This window comes from Anser anser, assembly GCF_964211835.1.
Source record: "Anser anser genome assembly, chromosome: 1".
Classification (NCBI taxonomy): Eukaryota; Metazoa; Chordata; class Aves; order Anseriformes; family Anatidae; genus Anser; species Anser anser.
In genome coordinates, this window is record NC_139720.1 from 137,888,554 (window position 1) to 137,902,033 (window position 13,480).

At 37.5% G+C, this 13,480-nt stretch overlaps 1 long non-coding RNA gene across 1 annotated transcript; it reads right to left on the minus strand.

The window, feature by feature from the left end:
* Nucleotides 1–932: 932 nt before the first annotated feature.
* On the minus strand, nt 933–13,098 carry LOC310892449. Its single transcript, XR_014578143.1, has 3 exons — nt 13,070–13,098; nt 7,915–8,079; nt 933–7,012 (listed from the first exon to the last, which is right to left on the minus strand). It is a non-coding gene; the product is annotated as an uncharacterized lncRNA (long non-coding RNA).
* Between the last annotated feature and the right edge of the window lie 382 nt (nt 13,099–13,480).

Genomic DNA, 13,480 nt, shown 5'->3' on the forward strand with positions numbered 1-13,480 from the left:
CTTTTTGAATGCATCAGCCTTTCAATGAAATTACTCCTCTCTCCTCCAAATGTGAAATTTCTTCCCTATTCCTAAAGATTCATCCCTGATAACACAAGATTTATACATATCAGATATTGCAGTTTTAAATACCAAATCTTCCCTAGCTGCAGGGTTCTTGACTGTAAAAAAGAGACAGGCCAATTATACCTGTTTTATAAGGAGGTTCATCTTTCTAAAACAGGGGTAAGAAAGTTATTAAAATTATAGGAAATATAGTATGTATGCATTAAGCACAGCAACATATGTAATTAACATGCTTTATTACTAACATTATGTGAGCTTTTTAATAAAGTGAAACTCAGGCAACTTTTATACAGACCACACCTCTCATTTGGTAAGAATAAGATAAATGAAGATGTCGGCACTCTTTTCTAACCATTCTCTGTAAACCACCTCATCTATATATTCTTTGTAACATCTTGATCTGTATTATTCTGCTGGTTAATGCTACATACAAGTCATCCCATCACCTACATTACTAGAGTCACAGAGTTCTCAAATGTTTATTTAACAAATACGAAAAAACAGAGATGGATTTTATTGATGCCTTATGTGAAGGTCTCCTCACATGAAAACATCTTTCCCTTCCCTTCCCTTCCCTTCCCTTCCCTTCCCTTCCCTTCCCTTCCCTTCCCTTCCCTTCCCTTCCCTTCCCTTCCCTTCCCTTCCCTTCCCTTCCCTTCCCTTCCCTTCCCTTCCCTTCCCTTCCCTTCCCTTCCCTTCCCTTCCCTTCCCTTCCCTTCCCTTCCCTTCCCTTCCCTTCCCTTCCCTTCCCTTCCCTTCCCTTCCCTTCCCTTCCCTTCCCTTCCCTTCCCTTCCCTTCCCTTCCCTTCCCTTCCCTTCCCTTCCCTTCCCTTCCCTTCCCTTCCCTTCCCTTCCCTTCCCTTCCCTTCATGCTGAACTAACCCTGTCCCTCACCTTTCCCCCTTTGGCTTTGTTTTCTTGTGTTTTTGTTCTGTTTTGTTTTGAAGTGCACCATTAACAGATATTACACGCACTTTTTACATGAAAAACAAACCATTGCACACTTTACAATCAAGGTTCTACCTTGGTTCTTTGTTATGTCAAATAACCTGATGTCCATTACAGGAACAAACTTTCAGACAGATGTCCCAAAAAATTAACCATTCCTTATACTTTCATAATGATTACAAATGTAACACACATAAAAAATGCATAAAACGAAAGCAATTAAGGAAAAGGAGTTTCTCAAGAGAAGAGAGTTCTTTGAAAACAGTACTAGGAGATTCCAGGACATTGGTAGTTAAAGCTGAGACAAACTCATATATCAAAAGTCTATTTGGATCGTTTTGGAGGGCTTTTATATTTATTCTTTTAATTTTCCTCTCCCTTAGAAGTCTTGTTAATTGCTTTCATGGTAACTAATGCTGTCTTTTCCCTAGGCAAAGAGATCAGAAAATAATTAAAAATAGTTTCCACTAATGTTTTTAAAACCTTTAAAACATTTCTTTAAAATAGGTGTTGCTGATCTTGAAGCACCTGCTCTGTATGAGACAAATCTGATTAGAGTCAAGTACCTGAGTGTTTTTTAATATGGTGATCATTTTAAACATGGACTTCAATAGAACATATAGCCACATGAGAAGATGAGAATTGTTTGCACAACATCTAAGTTGGGTAAATATGTGGGGAGCCAAGGATGGATTGTCTTGGCAGAGAAGCTAGACTAAAAGGCTCTTGCCAGTATTGTTACTCAAATATCAGTTCTGAGCTTGAATTTATTTAGAATTCTTCATGAAATGGAGCAAAAGAGCAGGATTATACTAGCAGAAACTTCAACTAACACAAGGTTGGGTGATATTAATGCACAGAAGAATCAGAAGGTAGTACAGGAAGTTTTGTACAACCCTGGGAATTCTAGGAATGGCATAGAAAGTCAGTCATTTAGGAAGTAATAATGAGAAGTGTGGTTATAAACCCAGGAGGTCATCATTTGTAAGGCTGTGGAGGTAGAGGAAATGAAATATTTGGATATATTACTCGGTCATGCAAAAGGATGTGAACAGTTAATGAACTGTAACTGTGAAAACGTCGAATGTGAGCAGGTGGGATTTTTCTAGGAGAGAGGAAGAAGCACCTATGCCTCTGTACTAGGGAAATATAATATATTATGTACTTTCTTGAAAAGGAGAATGGAGAATTAAAAATTCATCTACTCCCAAGCTGTTGTCAATACAATTTTCTAATTAGGATGAGGTAAGGAGTGAAACGATGGAAATATTTTATATGATCCTAACTTTGGCAGTACTGCAGCTAAGTTTAGAAAGAGGTATCTGTCCTATCTAATTGCTCCTAAAACTGTAAAACATCCGGCCAGATGTTTAAAGATTGTTGCAGGTGACTGTGGAAAATAGAGATATCCACACTTATTCAATGTAATAGTACATGTGGTGTAGTATTCCTGTTTAATCTTGGCTAGATACTTGATTTAGTTAATTTCTTTCTAGTGGTGATTGTTTTGGGGTTAGTAATTAGGGCGCTTTCCTGGCTTGCAAGGGCATGGATATACACTGTAATTTGTGATGTAAAGATCTGAGCTCTCAGAGATCAAAGTGGTAAAGCCACGTGAGACAGCACAGCATTGCTCAGATCCTAGTGCAAACGGCTTGGGTGTTTCTGTACTGGCCCTCCTGCCCATCTAGCTCTGATCCATGCATACACAGGCACTCTGGCTATTTATGTGCCTATTCTGGGGCACTTACCAATTAAGATTTTCAAACAACAAAATCCCTCTGCAAGTTAGCCCAGAATATTTGTACATTTCTTATTCTGCGAATACTTGGCTTTAGGAACCGGGCTATCTTCAGGTTATCATTGGTTCTGGTGGAAGAGTTAGGCTGAGGAATAGCAGAAATTCTGTGTTATGAAAGACTGTTAAGAATGGAAGATACAGACTTAAACAAAGATGTTCACTGGATCCCATCAAGTCCCAGAGACTCACTGGTCGAGTCATGTAATGAAACCTTTTTTTTTTTTTTTTTTTTGTCTTTTAATAAAACAAAAAAACTACAGCTTTGTGACTGTCTCACCACTTTTGATGAAAATCTTCTAACTTTCCTCCAGTGGAGAGGTCCATGTTCAACAGAAGGTTCTGGTATTGTTACCCTTTCTGGTGAGTGTTTTCTACTCAAAATGACACTGAAAAATCAAAGTCAGGAGGATACTTGCTCCTGATGAGAAGTTGAGATGGACAGATGTCAAAGCACTTTTTCAGAACCTGAATTACACTTCTGGGATGGCAGATCCAGCTGGGATGAAATCTCTGCTAAGATATCCTCAAACTAGTCAGGAATTGATCCGTTATATTCTGTTTTCTGTGTATATAGAATTCAGTCTCATGGAGCAATGTAATCTTAGTTCTGTCTTTAACGTTTAGCTTTTGTACATCAAAACAAATAAAGTCAAAATGAATTATCTTTTAAAATTAGGAACAAAAAAATTACAAATCTTTGTTGTAAGCAAGGGAGGTGAAGGTAACAGCGTTTTTCTTCCCACAGAAAATAAGCCATTGTGCCTGCAATTCGTATCTCAGAATTGTGTTTTCCCTTGGTTGAATACATATTTTAAAATACATTTTTTCATGGGGCATTGATTTCCAATTCCCTTCCTTTTTGTCTAAATCAGTAAAGAAAAATATTATCTAGAACAACCTTGTTTGATTTATGAGTCTTTTAGGCATACTGCTTTGGACACACACAAAAAATATTTCCCTTTTCTTTTGTCTCATTTTCCCTCCTGTCACAGAAAGTGTCTTAAAAATCTGCTTGACTCATGTGATAGTGCTGCTCCAAGAGGTGGGGTCCTGTCTTCCTCAAACCTGCAACACTATAGCAAATGTACCATACATTCAGACTCAAATGAAATCTAACAAAGACATAGATGTCTTTGCCAACAAACCCAGTGAACTTTCAAATATGACATTTCCAGGGGACAAATTGGAATCAGCAGAGTTAGACTGCTTACGTCTAAAAGTCCTCTGGAGGGAGTCTGGAGGGCTTTTCTCATCTCACTGTGCAAGGATGAGTCAGTGCATTACACTAAAGGCAATCTATTCACATCCACCAAAGATGTTTTTAGGATACAGGAAAAAGCAGGTGGAAGGAGGCAGATAACTATTTGGAAAAATGCAGTGAGAATTCTGGTACTCTGCAGGGATATTAATTTTCTTTGAAGACATTTGGTTAGAAAAATCAAATTAATTAATACTTGAGGAAATCAATTTAATACAGTTTGCTTCATCATGTGCTGTGAAAATAAAAAGTTCCTTTCCATGGTACTTGATACATGTGTCTATAAAATCACATAGATTATAACCCTATTTACTTCCACAGAAAAAAGATCAAACCTTGCATGTTTCTACAAAATATGATTATTTTATCCATGCTACGGTCAGAAAGGTTTCTTATTTCCAGAAACCTTATTGGGCAAAGCTATAACTACCCTTAGGAGATACAAAGATCAGAGCTGTCACTAGGAGTGGTACAGGATATAATATATCGTATGCCAAAATAATAAGATTTTAACTTAAAAGTGTGGCAATCAATAATCTATAAAAATATAAATGTTAATATTAGACTTTAACTTGTCACAGGTATTGTGTCTTGTTTGTATATGTCTCTGCCTAGTGCCAGACTGTTAAAAGTCTTGGGAAATAAATTAGTGGGCAAAAGATAGAGATGGTGATCAAGGGCTAGGATGTATTCCCTTATCTTATAGTTCAATAATTTGGTAAGTGTGCATCAATAATGACCAGGCTGTTCATGCTTTCACCAGTAAAGTAATCAAAATGTGTTGGTAGACCTGTATGCTTCGATCTATACCTACATGAAAAGATGACTTTTTCCTCATTGAACTACAGCTGTCAGACTGCTTTAGCCACACAACAGCACTTTGTCATTTTCTCATGTTAATGAAAGCTTTAGAGAGGGAAAGGCAGAACAATGTAAAGCATCACAGGAAATTTGATGTATGCAAATATAATTATTTAGATTGGAAACTGGCCAGAATGCATAAGCCCATATACACAAACACACACACGACTCTTGTCCAAAGAACAATAACTGAACGTCCAAAAAGTGATAGCTACAGATGAGTTTTTGAAGTTATGACTAACCATCCAGGCTTTATTCTCACACTTTGTGATTTTTTTTTCTAAAGCTCTGACTTGATTTATAACCTGATTATCTATTCATACCCTTTCATTAACTGATGTGCAATTTGCCATTACATTCATAAACTTCTTCCGACATTGATTTACTATTCAGCAAAGTACTGATTGAACAAAGCTACACTAAGCTAAAGTTGAATAATGTTTGACAAATGACACCCAAATGAATTTTGGAAACAATTAGCTGAAACTTTACAGGGAATATTTTGTAGTGCATGAGGGCTTACTCCTCCAGAGTTGCGCCAAAATACTGTGGCTGAGAATCTACCCTTTGGTGTCTCAAAACAGGTAACAAGTAAAAAATATGAAACATAATATAATAGTTTGATACAGAATTCGTAAGGGCAGAGCTTCCTTCACAAGTCAGATAATGTGATTTTGAGTCAGACCAATAAAGGACTTAGGCAGATTTATAGCAATGCCGGAAAAAAAAAAAAAAAGAAAAAAAGGAAAAAAAAGAAAAAAAAGAAAAAAAGAGAGAAAGAGATCATGAGATTGGGACACTAATAGAGAAAAAACATAAAAGATAATAGTTTCTGGATCCTTGAACTCTGCTATTGTTGCAGAGCCAGACTAAATTGAGTTTATGTTTTAGATGCCAAAATAGGTTTAGTACCCACCTCTGCAAACTTGGTGCTTAAGATAAGCACCATATGTATCTTCAAATGACATACATAAGTGTAACACAATCCAGAAAGCAGATGTTTCAGATCATTTGTCAACTGAAGGGCCTATGGAATAGACCAAACATACACACCAAACATACTTCAGCAGAATCATAACACCAGCAGAACAGAGTTTTCTTTCAAAGCAGACATGGTGTTGTGCTATCTCCCTTATTTATTACAAAAGAATGGTCTGAGCACTTATCAGGGAAGTGAAAAACTCGGGCCTAACACCATCCTCAACTTGAGCAGCTCCATGTCCATCTCTTTCTCTTCCTACCAGAGGCCTCTGTGAAATAGGCTAGTCAAAATAAAGGCACTTTTCAAAACAGTTGAAACAAAGGCCATTGTGTGAAGAATTCAACTAAAAGGATGACTGGAAAATGACATTAAGAGTGGTGTTCAGATTAGGAGTCAGTGATGTGGGTATCGCCATGTGCACGAGGTAGCTTTGTCAATGGAGCCCAGGGAGCTCTCCAGCTGACCACATATATGTGGTTGCTTTGGCATGACCTGAATAACTCCCAATAGCAGCTGTATCACCTGTGAGTTTAATGAGTCAAGAGTCCAAGATTTCACATTTCCCTGAAGATTTTTAGTTTCAGACTTTCTCCCGCAATTAACGCATGACTAGTCAAAACTTCATAGGTATGCTAATTCTCATAGATGGCAGTGGAGTTCCACAGATGGTCTCATTAATGATTAGTAAAATATTGAGGAGTAAGGTGGAAAGGACTATGAAGACAATAAGAAAATCAGAGAACAGGTACACAAGAACAGTTACAAGAGTATATGACTTCTCAGAGAGGACAGCTGGCACAGAGTAGTCCTCCCACACAATGCTCTGTAAAGAAAATTTTAGTGAATGTCTTTGACTCACTACTCTACAATTTCACTGAGGAATGGGTCTTCAGCAGAAATAGACAGTACTTGCCATGCAGAAAGGATATTTTATATGAAAAATGGTATGAAAAAAAGGTGAAGGGTATGTAAGACAGAAGTCCTGATAGTCCGGGTGATACTACCAGTAGTGAACAGATCTCTCATTGTTGTTCAGTTTCCTTAACAGAATGACATTTCTTCTTCCACTGCAGTGAACATCCAAACCTCGCAACTTCTTCAGTTTTGAGAAAAAAGAAAAAAAAATATATATATATATATACATATATAAACAATGGAGGTTAAGTACATTCAAAGAGACAGAAGCTGCAGGGAATATTAGATTCTCTGACCACTTAAAGATTCACTGTCACTCACACTCACCTTTCCGTTTAATAACAGCTGAAGCACATGTGAAACAATTGCTGTCTGCTAGTACTGAGCTGTTCTGTGAATAAACACAGCAGGAAAAGTAGCCTGGTTCATCAAGAACATAATCATAATATAATTAGAGTCAGTGAGTTAGAGTGCAGTGCATGAATTCAGACCACAGGGAAGGAAATAGTGCCTGATGGCAGGATAATGTGCTAACTCTAAAGAACTGTCCAAGATGTTAATGGGTTCATTGATTCTAAGGCTGGAGAAGACCATTAGATCCTCTAGTCTCACTTGCTACCAAACAGCCTATAAAAACTGTACCCAATTACTTGTGCATTGATCCTCAAGAGTATGTATTCCAGAAGATATCAAGTCTTACTTTGAAGGCATCATGTGAGGTAACTAACCACTGTCACAGGAGTTTGTTTCCGTTGTTAATCTTGCTAGTGCACTTTTAAAACTAAGCATGCCACTTCTCAAGAGTTGCTGCTTCTTTAAACACTTTTCATTTCTAGATGAAGAGTTCTTACTTCCTGCCTTATATTTTGCCTTATGAAATATTGATTTAATATAACCAATTCAACTTTCAGTCTTCTTTTTAATACCTGATATGTGACCATCTCTGTAGGGCATCATTTACACCTTTATTATGACTTTCTGCAGTTCTGCAAATCCCTCTTAAAATTATGATACTATGCCTATATGCAGTATTCCATTTTCAGTCTCAAAAGCGAAGAGGAAAGATCTCAGAAATATTCTTACCTTTTTTTTTTCTCTTCAAACATTCGAAGAGACATATTTTTTGCAATAGCAACACACCTGGCTGTGCCTATGCTGAATTCCACTGTGCGAGCCTGGTCCCCTGGTCATCCAGAAGATTGAATGCTTATGAAACACACCTTGGTTGTGCGCTGGGGCAAGTTACTTCTAAAAGAAATCATAACATGCAGGGGAATTAAACGTAGCCCAGTATAATGATCTTACAATCAAGACATGTTCAAGGCGAGTTTCCAAGGACAATGACTCCAAATACAGTAAAACCAAGACAATAGGTTCATACCATTCCATAAAACCAAAGCAATCTTGGTTACCTCTTTTAATCTGGAGTTTAGTTTCAGAGTGTAAGCTTTTCTTAAAAGAAATGGAAAAGAAGACAGACACAACAGCCTTTCAGAGTGACCTTTTGGATAAGGGTTATTGCTTTAAATGTCATGGAGAAAAGAAAGCCATTGTCTGTTGGTGGTCTAGCAAGAAAGGAAGCATATAGAGTGGGACTCATCTTACCTAATTACATCTACATCTGAGGTAGGATCCCTTCCAAATCAGTAGAGAGAAATTAGCCCTATTTGGGTGCAATTCGTCTAATCTGTTTTAAATATCTCCTTTATGATGAGATTATTAATTATTTAATTAAAAGACCTTCATGTGAATTCCGACTCTGTGTGCTTATTGGCATGGTGCACTGGGCATCTACTCTTGAAAATCTTCCTCTACTTACTGTAAAGAGAACCAAGGTTAGGTAACTCAAATATAGACATAAGATTTTAGACAGTTGAGTCCTACAACAGGCAATTGACTATGACCAACTGTCTTTACCTATTTATTTTCAGCACCTTGAGGGCATGTAATTACATTCTGAGAGGAAAGGAAAATGAAAGTGAAAGATCACTGTAGGAGGTATTAAATTCTAGCACCAAGAATCATGTCTTTAAAATTTATTTATTTTCTTATTTTGACTTGGGAAGTAAAAGATGTGGTACATGGTAAACCTCTAAAAAGTGTCAAGCATATAATTATTTTTTTTTACATTATCATTTGGGGTGAAAAAGAAGGGTTGGAAAGATGCTAATATCCTTCCTTGAAAGTTGTTTGATTATAAATTTTATGTGTCCTGTACCCTGTGACCCAGTCTTCAATTCATCTGAAGCTCCTAGAAACAATTGTTAATACATATGTGTTCAGCAGAAGGTGAAAAGAGGGTTGTCAATTTAGTCAATTTATTTTGTCCACAATATAAGATACTTGTTGAGTCCTCCACTTATATAAGGGTGTCCCTAATTTCTTTTTGGCTTTATCCATGACAGGCAGAAGGAAATTAAACCTTTCTGGAGAAAGGTTTTTACACTTTCTACACAGGTTAAAATTCTCTTGAACTTAAACTCTGACTAGCCAGTTAACCATGTGTCTTGAAAGTTTACCTGGCACAAATATTCTCATGTTTGATCAGAGTTCAGCCACCATTCTCACACTACAAAGGACACATTCAGTGGTTTTACTTAAATATGTTCCCTAGCACCTTGAATATTTTTTTGCCCACAGCATACTATATGGCAGATGAAAATAATGTGTACACAGATGTTGGTTATTTTTTGATATTTATCAAAGTCATTAGTAACTGATTTCCAGAGGGTTAGAACAAATATGTAGAACACATTTTTTTGTAATGTGGTACTTTCATTTTAGGCTAACATTCACTTGTTATAAACAATGTATCGATTCCTATAGACATAATTGCACAAATGCAGCAGTCAGAACATTCAGCTCTGTGTTAACTGGAACTAAATATGGACTACTAAAAAATCTATGCACTTTTTAGTTAAAAAAAAAAATCCATTTTTTTCTGACATTTACAAGTATCATTGTTTAATGTAAACCTTTTCTCCAGGCTTAGGTAGCCTAGATTTCTGTCTCAGAACTTCTTAGCCTGCAGTCTGGTAATCTCAAAGTGCTATTTCCACTTTCTATGGTTACGGAGCAGAAAATCGTTCCTCAGTTTTCACTGAGGAACTCATTGAGTGCCCAGAATTTGGTAAACTCTTCTACAGGAAGGTTTAATTAAATGTGCTCTATACAATCTCATTTTCAGGTGATCTGACTCACAAGACAATCCTGTGTCTCTCTAACCATATTACATCCCAAAGTCATTGAGAAGACCATTTTATAAAGGCATTCCTCTCCACGTACCTAAATATTCCTGAGAATCAAAAGAATATCCTCCTGGAAGGGAGTTCATGGGATAATGTAGTCTATTCTGCAGCTAAAGGGAAAAGTTACTATACTTAAGTCAGTCCTAACATATGCTTGTAATAAAGCGAACACAATATTGATAAGCAAATTCAATGCTTAAGGGCTGTCATGCAGGCAGGTGTTACATCTCTGTGATTGTTTTCTACTTGTCGACATATTAGAAAGGAGCCCTACTGTGTAATCATCTATTTTGATCTATACTCTTGCATCAAAAGCCAACCCTCTATTTCTCCTGCACTGTTCAAACATGCCTTTTCAGAACAGTTTTAAATTTCACACATTTCAAGATGCTTTATTAAGCAATCTAAAGAATATTTGCTATGAAATTTTGATGTGTAATATTTTTGACAACATGCTGTCTCAGGAGTGACTTTGGTTGTTTGATTGCACATCCTCAGGCTACCTGGTAGCAGAAAGTGGCTTCTCCATTGGAACCAAATTGAAAAATAAGATTTCTTTATTTTTGTATGTATTCATGATTCAGAGCAGAGAGCAAACCACTTTACATATTTATGTCTCTTAAGATGTTACGCTTTCTAAAGAAAATTATCCTCTATTTTCTGTCAGTAGTGATAGTTTGTTTAAAACTTGTTCACAGACACTTGCTCTTGTGTGCAGTACAAAGTGTTTTCTTAGACAGGAATGTGGATCCTTGAATGTTGATCAGAACCTACCTCCAAAACCTGTTTGATCTCTGTCAAACTTCCCTGCTTTAAATAAGATGAGGAGAAGTCTTGTCAAAATGACTTTTTGGGTATGCATCTCTTTCTGTCGTGTTAATGAGGACAGAGTCTGAATCTGTTGCCATTATAGAAACCTTAAAATTTTCAAAGTTTCCAGTAAATAAAGCATTTTGAAGCTACGAGTGTTTTCTCATGCAAAATAAGCTATTTGGATTTCCTCCGTTCTCATTCCCCACAGCTGTAGCAGTTCACCAGGCCCTTGTGGCACACACTATCAGTAGGAGAGAGCCTCTCAGAGCAGAAAATACATCTCTGCTTCCATCAGCCTGATGAAATGCATCTGAGACAAACTGTTTCAGAAATCTCCAGCTCCATTAGCTCTTGGAGCACCATCTCTGCAATGTGTGAAAGCTGGAGCTGGCACGCAACAGCAAGCTGCATGATGCTGAACCAATGCTTCAGCCCCCATTTTGGAAGTTATAAAGAATGGGTAAGCCAAATGTGAGTGCCACCTGTAATAGCTGGTAGCTACCTGAAGGTAGGGGTCATCTTGCAGGGATGATCCTGCTTAGTGAAGAAAATTTCTCCCAGAATTGTGCTGCTCTTGTGCTGACTCTCACAGCATTATGGAAAGCAGCTCCTGTGTTTTCCATACTCTTTGTGGTTGCAGGCTTCCAAAAGACTGGCCTCTGTATTTCATTTTGTCTGCATTTATTCTCTTTGTGGAAGTAAGAACAGAGTTGTATTATTTAAATTAGTCTGGACTCACTTGAAAAATTAGGCAAGCTTAAAAAAAACCCTACACGTTTAATCTTGCAAAGCAAAGGGGGGAGTCTTAACTAACAGATTAGAAACTCAATGGAAAGACTGAGCAGTTAAACCTAATAAAGTATAAAATTAAACCATAGCTAAGAATAACATTCCTAAATAGTAGTTCTATCATTTCTGTCATGTAAAGACATTTCTTAGGGTGGGAAATGATACTAAATGTCTCTTACCTTTACCATAGGGATCTTTCACAGAGTTACTTTCTGAACATATTTCTTTTTCCCCATTTTTCTTAAAATACAATCCATTTCTCTGCTTCTCTTTAAAACATCTCTCTTAGTTATTTTAGCCAGCATAACTTCAGTTTGTATGGTGAGATCACATAGATTTGCAGTAATATTTCTTTTCTGTACTATTTTTCTGGATAGCAAGTATGCAGTGATATCATTCATGTCTGGTATTCTCTCAAAATAAATATGATTTGTGTACCTTAAACACAGCAGTCCTTCTAGCTGATAAAACCTCTTCCTAGATGTAACATATTCAAGTCTGTTATAGCTCTTTGCATATCATAAGGATTATCCTGTGTAATTTCTTTACATCTCAGAAATATTTCATATTATCAAACTCAAACATCGTCACCACCTTGCCTCCACCTTCTCACAGAGACTGGACATGCCATGCTAAGAGTACATATGACAAATTGTGTAGAAGAGGTTATGCCTCCCCACTTTTCATCCATTTAAGGATCCAGCATCAAATGATGCAGTTATAAAAACTGAGCACCTGTTAACAGGTTAGGAATAGGCATGAAAAGTTCCCTGATGTGGGTACCTCGCTTCCAGGCTGACACAAAAGTTCACCTATGAACTAATGAGGATGGTGATGGTTATGCAAACAGTGAGATGGAGAAAAACAAACAAACAAAAGCACAAGCACTTGTCTTTCTTATGGTACAGTCACTCATTCTAGAATTTCCATATGGTGTTCAGGAGACCTCAAGAAGATGTAGTCAAATAACGGAAAAATGCTTTACTAGGTTTCAATCATGGCTGTGGGACACCTGGTATTTTTTGTCTCATTGTTTTGGTTGTTCTTGAGGCCTTAGACAATTGCTTATGAGAATACTAGCAAAACTACTTGTTTTCAAAAGCTTCCACTGCATGAATGAAGAAATACCATGCGACTAGGTAGTGGGCAGTCAGATATTCCTGGTGTTGTGGTTTAACCCAGCCGGCAGCTAAACACCACACAGCCGTTCGCTCACCCTCCCCCCTCCCTCTCTGGGATGGGGGAGAGAAACGGGAAAGTGAAGCCGGTGAGTTGAGATAAAGACAGTTTATTAAGACAGGAAAATAATAATAACAATAACAATAACAATAATAATAATAATAATAATAATGTGTACGAAACAAGTGATGCACAATGCAATTGCTCACCACCAGCTGACCGATGCCCAGCCTATCCCCGAGCAGTCGGCCCCCACCCCGGCCAGCCACCCCTATATATTGTTTAGCATGACGTCAGATGGTATGGAATACCCCTTTGGCCACTTTGGGTCAGCTGTCCTGGGTCTGTCCCCTCCCAGCTCCCGCTGCACCCCCAGCCTGCTCGCTGGCAGGACAGAGCGAGAAGCTGAAAAGTCCTTGGCCTGGTGTAAACACTGCTCTGCAACAATTAAAACATCAGCATGTTATCAGCGCTCTTCTCATCCTAATCCAAAACATAGCACCCTACCAGCTACTAGGAGGAAAATTAACTCTGTCCTAACTGGAACCAGGACACCTGGTTAAAGAATTGTTAGAGATCATTGCAAGTGATACAGAGGGTATATGTGAATTTTTTTTAAT